At 37.0% G+C, this 16,841-nt stretch overlaps 1 protein-coding gene across 1 annotated transcript in view; it reads right to left on the bottom strand.

The window, feature by feature from the left end:
- LOC150098146 (uncharacterized) overlaps positions 1–16,841 on the bottom strand; it is a 186,854-nt gene that overhangs the window by 78,347 nt on the left and 91,666 nt on the right. The gene's annotated exons all lie outside the window — the stretch shown is intronic.

The raw sequence follows: 16,841 nt of genomic DNA on the forward strand, positions 1-16,841 counted from the left end.
ATATAATGATCTTAAATAACATCATACTGATAAAAATAAATAAATAAAATTTTTAAAAAATAAATAAAAAATAATAAAAAAATTTAACGTGTTATCCTGATTAAACTTTCCTAAATTTTTGATATAGATATACAGTCATCACGATTCAAGTTAGGACGGTGAAGTAAGGCTCTCTACACTTTCTTTAAATAAACGTTCAAATTTGTAGTGACATCTGTGTAGGAGGAAAGTCTTGGACCAAAGGATGTTGTGGTTTGTTTCTAATCCATGCTGAGCTAATCCAGATTTCTCAGGTTTGTTGTGTTGAATTGATGACTGATGCTCTTGAATTCTTTTTTCAATGGAACGTCCACCAAAGTAAGAAAGATTACAATTACAAGGAACTTGATACACACCAGGTAGAGACAAGGTTGAGCATTTATCTTTAGATGAAGCAAAATGGGTGGATAATTTGTTGATAGGTGTATAAGTGCTGTTAAATTATATTTCTTTAGAATTCTCGAAATTGGTTCTGAAATCCCGGAAATGTAAAGAATTGGAACTCGACGTATTGAATCTTGGTTGTTCTGTGTTGGTTTGTAAGAATCGAAAAGATGTTGTGTACTGTTTTTGGAGAAGTCATGTGTTGTTTGATAGTCGAAAGTTCCCTTTCGACTAGTAATAAATAAGAAGTTGAACAGTAAGTTTTGGCTCGTCAGATTAAACATTTTGTGACTCCTGTTTTTTGACAAGGGTGATGAGCAGATTCTTTGAGAATATAACGACCAGTGAAAATTGGTTTTCTGTAAACTGTTGTTGTAAGAATACCAGAAGGTGAACGGATGAGAAGGATGTCTAAAAAGGATAACTTGTTGTCTTTATTGCCTTCGATATAGAATCTTTATATACAAATGTACCTTTCAAAGAGACATTGGAATTATTAGCTGACATCTTCCCACAAGATATTATAAAACTATTTGATTTCGTAATGCACTCTGGATATTTCTTATTTCAAAATAAATTTTACAACCAAGTGGAAGGAACAGCCATAGGAAGTCCACTTTCTCCTGCTCTTGCAAACTTTTATTTAGAACCTCTAGAAGAAGTCCTGTTCTCATCTATATTCCCTCAACCAACCTTTTGGGTTAGATATATAGCTATATGGCCTCACGACAGACTCCTTACCTTCCTTTTTATTTAAGCAGTATCAATTCCTTATATACTCGTATAAAGTTTACCACGGAAATTGGAAAAGACAACAAGTTATCCTTTTTAGACGCCCTTCTCATCCGTCCACCTTCTGGTATTCTTACAACAACAGTTTACAGAAAACCAACTTTCACAGGTCGTTATATTCTCAAAGAATCTGCTCATCACCCTTGTCAAAAAAAAGGAGTCACAAAATGTTTAATCTGATGAGCCAAAACTAACTGTTCAACTTCTCATTTATTACAGAAGGAACTTTCGACTATCAAACATCACATGAAACTAAATGGCTTCTCCGAAAAGAGTACACAACATCTTTTCGATTCTTACAAACCAACACAAAACAACCAAGATTCAATACGCCGAGTTCCAATTCCTTACATTTCCGGGATTTCGGAACCAATTTCGAGAATTCTAAAGAAATATAATTTAACAGCCACTTATACACCTATCAACAAATTATCCACCCATTTTCCTTCATCTAAAGATAAACGCTCAACCTTGTCTCTACCTGGTGTGTATCAAGTTCCTTGTAATTATAATCTTTCTTACTTTGGTGGACGTCCCATAGAAAAAAGAATTCAAGAGCATCAGTCATCAATTCAACACAACAAACCTGAGAAATCTGGATTAGCTCAGCATGGATTAGAAACAAACCACAACATCCTTTGGTCCAAGACTCTCCTACACAGCTGTCGCTACAAATTTGAACGTTTATTTAAAGAAAGTGTAGAGGCCTTACTTCAATGTCCTAACTTGAATCGTAATGACTGTATATCTATATCAAAAATTTGGGAAAGTTTAATCAGGATAACACATTAAATTTTTTATTTTTTTTAAATTTTATTATCAGTATAATGTTATTTAAGATCATTATATGAATTTCTGAATTAATATCTTTAATTATGTTTTTTTTTTAAATGTTTACTCTTCTAATACGATTTGACATCACATGGCGCATTCTATCTATGAATGATCAATTGTTCGTATTCCACTTTGTTTTTTAAAACTATTCCTATGTAGCCACTGAAGATGGTCTGTAATATTCAGACCGAAATATTTGGCAAATTAAACATTATTCTTGTGCTAATGTGTATATATTTCTAGTATAATAAATTTGGTTTAATCCTTTATCCAAGTGTGATATTTACAAACAAAGTTTGCACCTGAAAGTATCTTCAGGACTGGGGTAAAATGGTACAACACCGGGCAACTCCTTGCAAAGGTAGAGCAAGCTACCGACACTCCTATCTCAGTATCTCCCATAAAGCAAAACACATCTCCCTTGCAGATATGTATAATGTTATGCATTAAGGGAAGGGCCACTACCCAGACTAGTTTCGACCTTTATTGAGGTCTCTTCAGTGGGAGCCAGGCCCAAGTTGAGATACCAGGCAGAAGCATTAGCAGGTCATCTCTACCTATAGGAGTTGTCAAACGGTGTGCCACCTTTTTATTAAATTACTCTGGATTTAGAGAAAGATGTTGAAAGTTTATTTTTCACTTGGTTAGGCTATAATAAATTTAATTAATCCTTTATCCAACTGTGTGTAAACAAAATGCGCCTGAAAGTGTCTTCAGCAAGGAGTTGCCTGGTGTTGTACCACTTAACCCCAGTCCTGAAGATACTTTCAGGCGCAAACTTTGTTTGCACACACACTTGGAGAAAGGATTAAACTAAATTTATTATAGTCTAACCAAGTGAAAAATAAACTTTCAACATCTTTCTCTAAATCCAGAGTAATTTAATAAAAAGGTGGCACACGGTTTGGCAACTACTATAGGTAAAGATGACCTGCCATTGCTTCTGGCTTGTATCTCCACCTCTGGGCCTGGCTCCCACTGAAGAGACCTCAATAAAGGTCGAAACTAGTCTGGGTAGTGGTCCTTCCCTTAATGCATAACATTATACATATCCGCAAGGGAGATGTGTTTTGCATTATGGGAGATACTGAGATAGGAGTGTTGGTATCTTGCTCCACCTTTGTAAGTAGTTGCCCGGTGTTGTACCACTTTGCCCTAGTCCTGAAGATACTTTCAGGTGCAAACTTTGATTGCACACACTTGGATAAAGGATTAAACTAAATTTATTATAGTCTAACCAAGGGAAAAATAAACTTTCATCATATTTCTGGTATCAAGTTCTACGTTAAGATCACAGAGACTGCAGATGAGTGATTATGAAAAGCATTTTAATAATGCCAAATTTTTGAGAAGGATAATCTGGCAAGAGAGTTTCTTACGGATCATTATTATTATTAACATCTGACCTCTATGGAGTCAGAGAATCATTGTGGGAGGTACACACTATTGCACACCTGGTCTGACATATACTTTGTATGAAGATTAAAGATTTATGAGGTTATAAAATTTGGTTTATAGGTGGAAAGGAGATGTAATAGAAAGAAGCATAAAGTTTATAAAATCCCTTGATAAAAGGATAAGATGGATGCAGTGGAAATTTTTCAAGGATATGATGTGGGGAAGAACAAGGGATCACTTCTGAAAGTTGTGTAAGATTGTGACTAACAAGGGCATGAGTCCTTGTCCTGCATTTTTTGCTAAGAGTGTGTGTTGTGCACATGCATACACAAGTAAAATGCAATTTTCTTTGGGATGTACTAAATCTGGTTGCTTATAAACAAATAGCTATTTAAGCATTTTTTTTTGGACAACATGTATTTATTTGGCTTTCTGCAGTTTGTTCAGTTTATTTCATTCTTTAGTATTGAAAGTGAACAATAGTATCAACTTTTATTCATAAACAAACTTGCACTTTATCGGTCACATCGGACAAATTAATTGTCATGCAGGCTGCAAAAAGATAAGTAAATGTTATATGTAATGTGTGGTAATGTTGTCTAATTTATAGATTAAGTTTTACTGTGAGATATTTGAGTATTGAATGCGGTTTTTTGGTTACATTTCTAAGACTGTATTACTTTAAATTTGTCGTTTCTTGTTACTGCTTTGATACAAATATGGCGGTGAAAGATAGATCGCTGTGTAGTTGGGTGCAAAAAACAAGTAAAGTGAATAGTGTGGATAAGCCCTGATGACAAAATGGTACGGTGCCATGAATGTAGTATGTATGAATACATATTCATGGGAAGATATCATAGATGTTTATGTGGAGAAGCTAAATAAGAGGAAGGAGTGAGTGTAGTGAGTGTGATATTCTGATGGACACGAGGCTTCTTTAAATACGAGTAGGGAACTTGGCATCGTAACTGAAATGATAATTGAGGAAGATTGTGCAAATGTTGGGGTGCTTAAGGGTCAAAGCTGTATAACTGAGAGGAGACCTCCACATAGCCTTTAAAGGAATGCAGAGAACAGACCAGGGCTTCTGACCTAATGTCCAATCCTCACCTTCTCGTGGTGCACCCTATTGGGTATCTACTTTGATACTGAACGAACGAGGATGGGTTGGCAATTTGGGATTTACCCGACCAAATTGTATTCTTATTGGTTAAACCAAAATATGGAATGATGGTACAACATGACAAAATTTCATGCCGGCTGGGGCGTCGCACGGTTAAACAAGCCCCCCATTGTTTTCGCCAGGGAACCAGGGCGAACAGCGAAAAGTCAGCTACTGGAACAAATCTGAAAACAAACCCCAACTCAACATCACCAGAGTTAAAGATCGGTACTATCAACGTAAGAAGCCTGAATGGCAAAGAAATGGAGCTAGCTGAGGAATTAGATAAGTATCAGATCGACATAATAGGGGTGACTGAAACAAAAAAGACCACAACTGGTGAGAACTTTCTGAGCAATAAATACAAAATGTTATATTCAGGCAATGACAATCAAGGAAAAGGAGTAGCCATAGTATTCAACACAAATTACGAGGCTAATCTTCTTGAATGGCAGTCAGTCTCAAGTAGAGTAATGTGGGCAAATATGAGAATGGGGAACTGGACAATGAGACTTATTTGTGCTTATGGTCCCACAGAAGGTTCTACTAAGGTAGAAGTGGAAGAATTTTTTGATGCTTTCGAAAAAGCAACTGACACAATGAAAAAGGAAAAGTTGGTCCTTGTTGGGGATCTAAATAGCAGAGTGAGTAGGAAATGATTGTGAGACATACAAAAATATTTTGGGAAAATTTGGTGAAAAGAGCAAAGCTAATAATAATGGCAAATATCTGTTGGATTTCTGCTCAGGACATGGACTGGTTATTACTAACACCATGTTCCAACATAAAAATGTGCACAAATTCACATGGAGAGAAGAGGCTAGGAATAAGAAAAGTCTCATTGACTATGTTATTGTTGATAGTGATGTTTTCTCCCTGATGCAGGACACCAGAGTGTACAGAGGATTTGAAATTGGAAGTGATCACTATTTAGTCTTGAGCAGGATAAAATTGAATTTCATATTGAAAAGAATAACATGTAAGAAAGTTTTAAAGCGAATAAAAGTTGAGAAGCTCTCAGATGTGAACTGTAGACTAAATTACAGAAAGATTATTGAAAAGAAAATGAAAGAGTTTGACAACAGGAATCAAACCTTGGAGATTCAGTGGCAAACTCTGAAGAAAACATTGATTGATTCTGCCAGAGAGGCATGTGGTGAGGTTGTGTGCAAGGATAAAAAAATCAGGACTCCCTGGTGGACGCAGGAAGTTAAAGAGGCAGTGAAGGAAAAGAAGAAAGCATATCAAAAGTTCCTGGCAAATAAGTCAGCTTTTACTCTTACAGAATACAGAGACAAATGTAAGAAAGCTAAACAGTGTGTAAAACTAGCTAAACAAAAGTCATGGGAGGACTTTGGCAAGAATATACAAAATAAATATCAAGAAGGTGGCAAAATATTCTGGAGATTGTTGAAGAAGCTTAGGAATGGAGGAAAGAGTGCTGTAAATGGAGTTAGAGATGATAAAGGTGACATGAAAACAGGAGAAAAAGATATCCTTGAAGTATGAAGTAATTACTTTGAAAAACTGCTAAATGAAACAAGCAGTGATGACAGCATAGTGATAAAAAACACTGACCAGGCATGCAGTCAGGAATACATATCCATATTTGAAGTAGAAAAAGCCATAAAAGGCTTGAAATGTGGAAAGGCAGCAGGAGTAGATGTTATTCGACCAGAAATGCTGAAGTATGGTGGTATAAAAGTCTTACAGTGGCTGCACTGCATAGTTCAGAAAGCCTGGACAGAGGGACGAATTCCCGATGATTGGAGTAGCGCTCTCATAAGTACCCATATATAAAAAGGGAAATAAAACTACATGTGAGAATTACAGAGGTATTTCCCTACTGAGTGTTCTGTCAAGATCTATGCAAGTATGCTTGAGAAACGGTTGAGAAGAATTGTGGAAGAAAAGCTTGGTGAAGAACAAACTGGATTTAGGCCAAATAGAGGCTGTCAGGATCAGATCTTCACTTTACGACAAATAGTCGAGAAAGCATGGGAATATAACAAAGATCTGTATTTAAGTTTTGTCGATTTGGAAAAGGCATATGACAAGGAGCCAAGAGTGAAGCTATTCAATACGCTGCAGTTATATGGTGTCAATGGGGCATTATATCAAGCAATACTTAGTCTTTATTTGAGTTGTAAGTCAGCAGTTAGAATTGAAGGAAGTACAGGAAGATGGTTTAATGTTAAATCTGGTGTGAGACAAGGATGTACATTATCCCCTCTGTTATTCATTATCTATATGGATCACATTATGAAGGAATGTGGTATTAAACCTGATATCAAAATTGGAGATGTTAATGTCAACTCTTTGCTTTATGCGGACGATGTTATACTTCTAAATAAATCCGCTACAAGTCTGCAAGATTCTCTAACTAAATTGAATAGCTGTTGTAATAGATATGGTATGAAGGTCAGCAATAAAAAGACCAAGACAATGAAAATAGGCAGAATCATTGAAAATGTCAACTGTGTTGTGAATGGAGAACCTGTGGAACAAGTAAAACATTTCAGCTACTTAGGCATGATTTTTAGTGAAGATGGTAAATGAAATATAGAAATAGACAACAGAATCAGCAAAGCTGGTATGGTGGGAAGTCAATTGAATAAATTCACATGGAATAAGAGAGAAATTAGTTGGAACACTAAATTAGTGTTCCAACTAATTTAGTGTTCCAACTTTGAAATCCAACTGAGAAAGATTCGAGGCGTGAACAGATGGCATCAATGGCAATATCATATTAAAAATGAGGATATTAGGAAAGAACTTGACATTGTCAGCATCCAGGAATGCATTAGCAGAGCTAATCTCAGGTGGTATGGTCACTTAAATAGAATGGGAGAGGAAAGATTAGCAAAACAAGTGTTCCCTGCCAGGTTGGTAGGAAAACGACCCAGAGGAAGACCAAGATATAGGTGGATTGATACGATACAAAGTGCCTTAGACGATAGAAATATAAGATCTGATAACGTTGGAGTCTTGACAAGTAACAGACTGATTTGGAGGAAAATTGTAGATAGGAAGTTAGTAATGATATAATTTTTTCATGTAGTACTGTCATATCCTGTACACCCCTTGAGGGTACATGGCAGGAATTTGATGATGATGATGATGATGATGATGTGCAAATGTTCAGAAAGTATGTAGAAGTGATAGCAAGGAAAAAAAGTCTGATTGACGATAGAGCATGTCATAATTATGTTGAAAAACAGAGTGGCAATTAATGATAAAATGGAGAACAGGATTAATGGCAATCAAGTCTGTGTGACTAATAATAAGATAGCTAGAGTGACCTACAACAAAAAAATGACACAAGATTTGAAAGCTGAGGACGAAGATGAGGCAGGAGATGAAGCAGATGCAGAGTAAAATGAAGAGAATTGTAGATATATATGGAAGAGTGAAGAAAATAAGAACGAATGATGTTGGTATAAAGGAGATGATGCAAGACTCATGAGTGGCATTGTACAGGATTCAATTATTAGATGTGTGGTAAACAAGAAGATGCACAAGATTTGTTTTCCAAAGGAGGTAAAATGAAGAGTGATTGAGGCATCAGACATGAGAAGTAAGCAAGCAAAACAGTTGGTAGTGGTAACAAGATGAAGACATAAAGCTAGATATCCTATTGGAGGTTGTTTCCTATTGAACTATTCTATTTTATCCTTTGTTCCCAAGGATAAAATAGAATAGTTCAATATGAAAGATAGTTAGCATGTTGCCCAGATATAACAGTGATGGGATGAAGCAGAGATCAAGGATTATGAATGATATGTTAGCAGAAATGTATGAAGAGAAAGGAGTGCAGTTTGTTAATGTGTAGAATAAGTTTCAAGGATGAAGTGAACTGTATAAGAGTGATGATAAAATGCATTTGAATGGTTCTGGTATGAATCATTTGAAGAGACTACTGCTGGAAGAGAGAGCAATGAGTGCAGAGAATGAATCTGAGCAAGTAAGAAATAATGTGAAAGAGCAGGATAGATTGAAGTGGTGCTTATATGAATGGAGAAGTGGATAGCATGGGTGTAGAGAATGAGAGAACAAGCGTGCATGGCAAACAGGGAAACATAGCGTGAAAAGGTTGATGCACTTAAAAAGGAAAAGAATTTGTGTGTGTGTGTGTGTGCGCGTGCGTGCGGGTGCATGCACAAGCATAGGCGAAATGGGATGTAGGAAGAACAGTTAGATTTGAAGAAAGTTCTGGGATGGGTAAAGAGGAAAAAAAATGGCTCAAGGAAGGTATGGAGAAGTCACATCTAATAAGTTGTGTCATCAAAATTTCTTATAATTCCAGGAATGAGCTGTTATGTTTATATACGAGGGCTAGAAGTTTCAGAAACAAGGGAAATGAAATGGTTGCATTGATTGAGTGCATTCACATTCAAATATTATTGGACAAGTGAAACATAGTTGGATGAGGATGACATTCAGACAGGAATAAAGATGGAAGGTATGATGTTTTTAATGAAAAGAGAAAGGGTAAAAAATGGAAGTGAAATGCTAGTTATGATAAAAAACGAGTTATGTCCATACAAGATAGACGTAAGGGGGAAAATAGTGGCAGCAGTTTTGAGGCAGAAGGGCATGAGATAAATATGAATACAACAAAATACTTCATTGAATATTACTATAGACCTGGTAACATAAAGGGTAGTGACCATGAAACGTATAAACAAATTAGCCAAGCAAATAGGAAAAGGATAATACTTAATTATGACAAAATCGATTAGAATGACAAGAAACTAGAAGTAAAGAAAATGAATTTCTTGAGTTTTTGAAGGATAACTACCTCATACAGTATGTAACAGAGAGGAAAACAAGGATTGAGGGTCTTGGATTTGATTATCTCATCTCATCAGAGGATGTCATTATAAGAGAGGTGTCAAATCTCTCTCCAGCTGGTGAGAGTGACCATGAAGTGATTATTTTGGTGGTTGCCAGCCATGTGAGGTCTTCTGTGAAGAATGTTAACATGTGGAACTACAAGGCTGGTGAGTATGATAAGCTCAGGAACCAGCCCACAGCTGTAGAAATGACATGAGGAGTTGGGTGGAAAGGAGATCAATGCTGCTTGAGTGTTATTTAAGAACTATCTAGTAGAAGCAATGTCTAAATGTATTCCAAGGTTCAGAAGGTTAAATGAATGAATAGGTGTGAAATGAAGGAATGAAGAGATTAAGCATGCAACAAAAGATGAGTGGCAATAATCAATTTCATGAGAAGTACAAAGAACAGGCAAGGAGGGTGACTTGTTTGGTAAGTTTAGCAAAGGTGTAATATGAGCAGCAGTTAGCTAAGGATGCAAAAAAACAACAAAAAAAAATTACGATAGCAGACATTGATTGCAGAAAATAGTATAAGGAAAACTGCTGCAGAGTATACGAGGGTGGTCTGAAAGTTTCTGGGCCTCGACCATAGATGGCAACACTATCTGCAAGCTTTTTTTTTCTAAGTTGGTACATCTGTCATAAGCATCCATGTGAAATTGCAAGTCATTCTATCAAGTAGTTTGTTTTATATAGCTGTCTGAAGCAAAAGTGTTGTCTGTATCCCTTGAAATAGATAAAATTGAGTATTGTGCAGTTATAAAATTCTTTGTAAAAGAAGGTTTAACGGCAAAAGAAATTCATTCGAAGTTCATAAAAGTTTATGGGCATTCTTCTCCTTTGTTTTTGACAATTAAGAAATGGGCTGCCAAGTATAAACATGGCTGTACCAGTCTTGAAGATGCTCCATGTGAAGTACGTCCAAAAAGTGTAACACCACCAGAAATCATTGATCAAGTGCACGATATGGTACTGGATGACCGGCGAGTCAAAGTGCGTGAAATTGCTGAGACTATAAGCATTTCAAAAGAACATGTAGGATACATTTTACATGAAGAATTGCAAATGAAAAAGCTTTGTGCAAGATGGGCGCCACTCAGATCAAAAACGCATTCGCATGAAAATCTCTGAACAGTGCTTGGAGCATTTTAACAAGAATAAAACTGATTTTGTGCGTTGATTTATTATTATGGATGAGACTTGGATTTACTAGTACACACCAGAATCCAAACAGCAGTCAAAACAGAAGCCAGTTGTTCAGTGCCAAAGATGACAAGGTCATGGCATCGGTGTTTTGGGAGGCTAAAGACATTTTGTTTATTAATTATCTTGAAAAGGGTAAAACAATAACCGGGAATATAATTCCGATCTTTTAACCAGACTGAATGAAAAAAATTTGTGAGAAAAGACCCAGTTTACAGAAGAAAAAATCATCTTTCATCAGGACAGTGCACCTGCCCACAAAGCAGTATTGGCAATGGAAAAATTAAGGGATCTGCATTATGAATTGTTGGAACATCCACCCTATTCCCCAGATTTGGCTCCCTCTGACTTCTATCTCTTCCCAAAACTAAAACTCTTCCTTGCTGGTCAGCATTTTTCTTCAAATCAAGAGGTGATTGCAGCTGTAGAGTGGTATTTTGCAGATCTTACTGAGAACCACTACAGGGATGGGATAATGGTGCTGGAGCAATGCTGGAATAAACGTATTAGTCTTAAGGGAGATTATGTTGAGAAAAATAAAAATAATTTAGAAATTATAAATTCGTTTTTTTCATTGTTAGGCCAAGAACTTTTCAGACCACTCTCGTATACCGTATTTACTCAAATATAACTCGCACTTTTTTTTTCTCCAAAATTAAAGTTAAAAAACATGGTGCGAGATATATGCAGGAATTTTTAGCAACTAAAAGTTTCTTCTCAGGAAAAAACTAAATTGACATTTATAATTACATTGTCAGTATTCGTTATAATTTATACTTGCTCACATTATTTATAAAATTCATGAATTTAATTATCAATGTCATTTACGAGATCAGCTGCTCACCTTTGTTAAGCAATATATTTTGAATCTTTTAGGAAAATCATGTCCCCAATCTCCCAAATTCCAATTGCACAACAATTATAATGATGGTCTCTTAATCTTAACCTCCCTTCCCTGTGCAATTCAAGATCGAGTAGAAGTCAATGCTCTCACTCCCACAATTTGTGTACTGGTTGCCTCCATCTCTATGCATATGATTGGTGTGATATTAACAAAATATAGTGCGACTCAATGACAAAGGCAAGTCAATAATTGTTGAATGGAAATGGTGATTCTCTCCAACCAAATTCCAAAATATCCGAAATTATCATGACAACATTAACTATCTACTTCTTAAAGTTTTTAACTTTTTTCGTGTGAGAACTACATATTAAACGTTTTGATTTGGTTTACTAATTTTTATTATAATTATTATTCAGGCCTCCATGGAGTCAAAACTCATCATGGGAGGTCCCTCCTAGGAAACACAAAGTCTATCATACCACTCCTTAAACGAATTGACCATTTTCGCTCTCACCACTCCATCAGGTAATGCATTCCATGGTTCAACTATGCTCCATGCAAAGAAACCATTCCTTACCCTCTTTCTCACAGTTTCCTTTCGTAACTTCCAGGGATGGCCCCTTGTCATGACTCCTTCCTGCTGTTCAACCAAGCGAAAGAACTCTCCCAGTGTCAACCCTGTAACTACCTCTCAACAGTTTAAAAGTCTCAATCATATCACCCCCTCCTTCTTCTCTCCACCAAACTCTGCAGTCCACACTCCTTCAGCCAATCGTCATAACTAACATCGTACAGTCCCGACACCATCTTTGTTATCTGCCTTTGTATCCTTTCGACAGTTAATTTATCCCCCTTCAAATCCTGGGGACCAAATCTGAGAACAATAGTCTAAGTGTGGTCTGATCAGAGACTTATACAACGGAATGATAACCCTTTTATCTCTGCAGGTCAGTGTTCTTCTTATAATTGCAGCAATCCTCTGTGTTACCTTCACCACCTTTGCAATATGTCCCCTAAATTTCAGGTTTCTATCAATCATCAACCCCAGATCTCTTGTCTCCTCTACTTCCTCCAGTATAACTCCTCCCATAGAGTATGCAGCGTCCCATCGATGTGTCCCGAACCTCAAGACCTTACATTTTGCTGCATTAAACTGACACCCCCATTCATTTGCCCATCTATCTAGCTTATTCAAATCCTCTTGCAGGGCTACCACATCTGCACTATTACTAATAACTCTTCCCAGCTTCGCATCATCTGCAAACAACCAAATATCACCTTGCAATGCACAGACAATGTCATTGATATAAAGGTTAAACAATATAGATCCCAGTACTGAGCCCTGCGAAACCCCACTTGTAACCTTCTGCCTCTTTGATATTGCTCCATCCTATACAACTCTCTGATACCTATCCGACAGCCAATCCTGAATGCAGTTGACCAATCTGACATCCAGACCCATGTGCTGCAACTTGAATATCAGCTTATCATGTGGCACCCTGTCAAATGCCTCTGCTAAGTCTAGGAAAATGGCAGTATATGCCTTTCCCTCATCTAATGCTCTTGTAACTTTATCATAAAAGGCTAGCATATTGCTAAAACAAGAGCACCCCTTCACAAATCAATGTTGACTCTCACTGATAACATTATCCTCATCTGCCCAATGCTGTATATGGTCCCTCACTACTTTCTCCAAGATCTCACTAACTACTGATGACACACAAACTGGCCTATAATTAGACATTTCCAGTCTGCTATCGCCCAATTTTCTAAAAGTAAATTTTTTCAAAAAGGAACATCAGGAGTGCGATATATATATATATATTCGCAAGGGCCAGTTATATTCAAGTAAATACAGTAGCTGAAATAATTAATGACCAGTTCATGAAGGTATTTCATCCTTGTGAACATGACATGTAGAGTTTGAAAGTAGTGAATGAGGAGATACTGACTATGGGTGATCCAAAGGGACAGATCCACCACACCATCAAGCAATCACCCAAATCTCAAGTTAAAGCATCCACTTCATTTGCCACACCTTGTGGAAACCACTTTAGCAAATTTTCCCACATCCACATAAAACTGCACCAGTTGGAGCCAGACCATTGTATATTGGAAATATATGACTAATGCAGTCATATATTTCCCATATACGAGTAGTCAAATGGTGTCACACCTTATTATTAAAATACTCTGGATTAGAGATAAATATTGAAAGTTTTTTCCCTTACTTATAATAGAAATTAAAGATGCCAATAAATTATATTCTTGGCTTAATCCTTTATCCAGGCATAAGCAAACAATGTTTGTGCATGAAGTATCTTCACAACTAGACTTGTATATTGAGGGTCTGGCTCCCACTGATGAGATCTCAATAAAGGTCAAGACCAGTCTGGATAGTGGTCCTTCCTATAATGCATAGCATTATACACATCAGAAAGGGTGTGTGATTTGCATTATGGGATAGTAAGGCAATTAATGTGAAGTCATTAGCTTCTATATAAGTAGTCCAGTTGTGAAGATACTTCAGTACAAATATTCAAAATATCAAAAATATAATTTCTTGCCATCTTTAATTTAAAGTCACTAGTGGTGTGTCTCAGGAGTCTGTTATAGGGCCATTTAACCTGTATGTTCATGATACTGGGGAAGATTTGAATGGGAGTATTTAGTTGTTTACAGATGAAGCAAAGTTGGGAAGACGGAGGAATAGAGCAGATGCTCTGGCCTTACAAAAGACTTTTAGAAACTGAATGAATGGGCACAGGAGTGGAGATACCAGTTCAATGTTGTGAAGGGTAAAGTTTTTAAATTTTGCAAAACAAAGATGGGATGTAGAATTTACTCTTGATAGAAATATGTTGCTGGAGGCAGAGGAAATAAGAGATATTTGGGTTATGGTGGAAGGATTTAAAATTGAGAACCACTGCTAAAACTGCGAGGACAACACAACGAATTCTGGCAATAATGCGGAAGACACAGATTTGTACACATACCAGCCACTGAATTAGAAACTTTTATTTAATACCATGTTGGACCTCCTTTAACTTGAATTACAGCACATGCATGGTATGGCATAGATTCCACAAGGTGTTGGATTGCATTTACTTCTACAATGTACTGACAATCACCACACAATCCTTTAGCTGGTTCAGATTTGACAGCAAAGGACTTTGCTCCCTGATCTATTTTATCTAGCATGTCTCATACATTCTCAATGGGGGTTCAGATCTAGGCTTTGTGGTGCCAGAGAAGATGGTGATTGCTGTAATGCTCACTGAACTACTGCTGAACAATTCATCCATGATGGACAGTAGCACTGTCATCCAAGAAACAACTGTCACCTGCTAGATAAAAAGTCAGCATTGAGGGATGCACTTGATTGGCAACAATGTTCAGATATTCCTTGGAAGATATCTGACCTTCCAACAATATCAGGGGACTGGTTCCATACAACAGAACATGCCCTACATCATGCCACCATCTCCAGAAGCTTGAGTTTTATTTACAAGGCAAGCTTGGTTCATTGCTTCATGGCATTCCTGTGAAATTTTCTACACCAAACTCTCGGTACAGAACAAGATGTACAGTAACTTGTCAGACCATGACTTTTTTCCAGTATTCAGTCATGGTGTTCCTAACACCACTGTAGATGAATTTTCTAGTTCTTTGCAGAAATCAGTGGTTTCTGTATAGGCATGCGACTGCCAACCCTCTTCAACTCCCTGTGCATACTTCAGTGAGACATGGATCAAGAACAGCCTTCATTAAATTCTTCAGTCAAGTACTACACAGGAGTTGTGTTTGTCTATAAAAGCCTTCTCAGAATGATGGCAATCTCAATCCTGATAGATTGTCTTAGGACCATATTTATGCCTCTTACACAAGCAATGTTGGTTATTTTTCCACTGATTAAACATCTGAGATATCTCACCTTTGGAGAAACCAGTCAACTCTGCTGTTTTCAAAATCATGTTTTGGATTTGGTTATAGCATCAGAAGAGTTGATAATAACTGAGATGATATCTCCCCCTCCCCTATTCGAGAGAGTGACCATGTGGTTTTGACTCGGAAAATGAATAGACATGAAGGAGTATCAAAGAGATGGGAACGTATGTGGAATTATAAAGCAGGTGATTATAATAGTCTTAGACGTCAACTTGGAGGAGTTTCGTGGCTGGAGGATGGGTACCTATAATAAGACTTTTATGAAACTCTGAAAGATCCTTTGTTTTTCCCATTGTGATCAACACTATCACCAATTACTAATCAGCAGCATTCTTAAATAGTTACCTAGAACACGTGGTAATGCATGTGACCAAGTATTTTCACATATGCTGCATAAGAGTTGTTTATGTACATCTACATAAAGGTTTCTAATTCAGTGGCTGGTATGTGTAGAAGCAAGGAAATTCTGATTCCATTGCACAATGATTTTGAAAGCATATGGTGTGAGGTGGAGGTGGGCAAGCAGGATATTTAGTGGGGTGTTGCTACAGACCAAGGAGCACAGAGGGTGGGGACCAGGAGATGTTGAGACAGTTGAGCATGGCAAGTGCAAGAAGAATGATTGTTATGGGAGGGTGGTTGAACCATGGAATGCATTGCCTGACAGAGTGGTGAGAGCGAGAACTGTCAATGCGTTTAAGGAGTGGTATGATAGACTTTGTGTTTCCTAGGAGGGACCTCCCTCGATGAGTCTTGATAGACTTGTGTTTCTTAGAAAGGACCTCCCATGATGGACCTCCCTTATTATTATTATTATTCAGGCCTTGATTAGGCCACTAGATTTGGTCACTGGTTTTTGATATATTGGAAAGGGTCCAGGGATGACCAACTTAGGTAGTTTCTGGAATGGTGAGTACAAAGAAAGGTTGAGAAGATGCAATTTGCAGATGTAGTGGATAGGAGGAAGAGGGATGATATGAATAAGACATATTAGTTTGTAAGAGATTGTTATAAGATTAACACTGAAATTTTCATAAAATGGTGGGAGATTGGGTGAGAACATAAGGTCATCCCTGGAAGCTGTATAAGGAGGATATGAGAAGGGAATGAGAAATAGGTTTTTTGCATGGAGAGTTGTGAATGATTGAATTGCATTGCCTGTGTGAGTGGTGTCTGAAGAGAATTTGAACGTATTTAAGGCATGGTATGATGTATGTGAATGACAAAGGAACCTCCCATGATGAGTCTTCTCCATGTGGGCCTTGGGAAAATAATAATAGTAGTTTTACACACATATCAATATTGTTTTTGACATAAGTACATTTAAATCAATAAGTACTTTAAGTTGTGAATGATTAACTGAAACTGATGTTAACAAAGGAAGACAATGGGCCAAACT

The sequence above is a fragment of the Typopeltis vanoorti genome, chromosome 16 (assembly GCF_054136105.1).
Source record: "Typopeltis vanoorti isolate ZY-2024b chromosome 16, IOZ_Tvanoo_1.0, whole genome shotgun sequence".
In the NCBI taxonomy this organism is placed as follows: domain Eukaryota; kingdom Metazoa; phylum Arthropoda; class Arachnida; order Uropygi; family Thelyphonidae; genus Typopeltis; species Typopeltis vanoorti.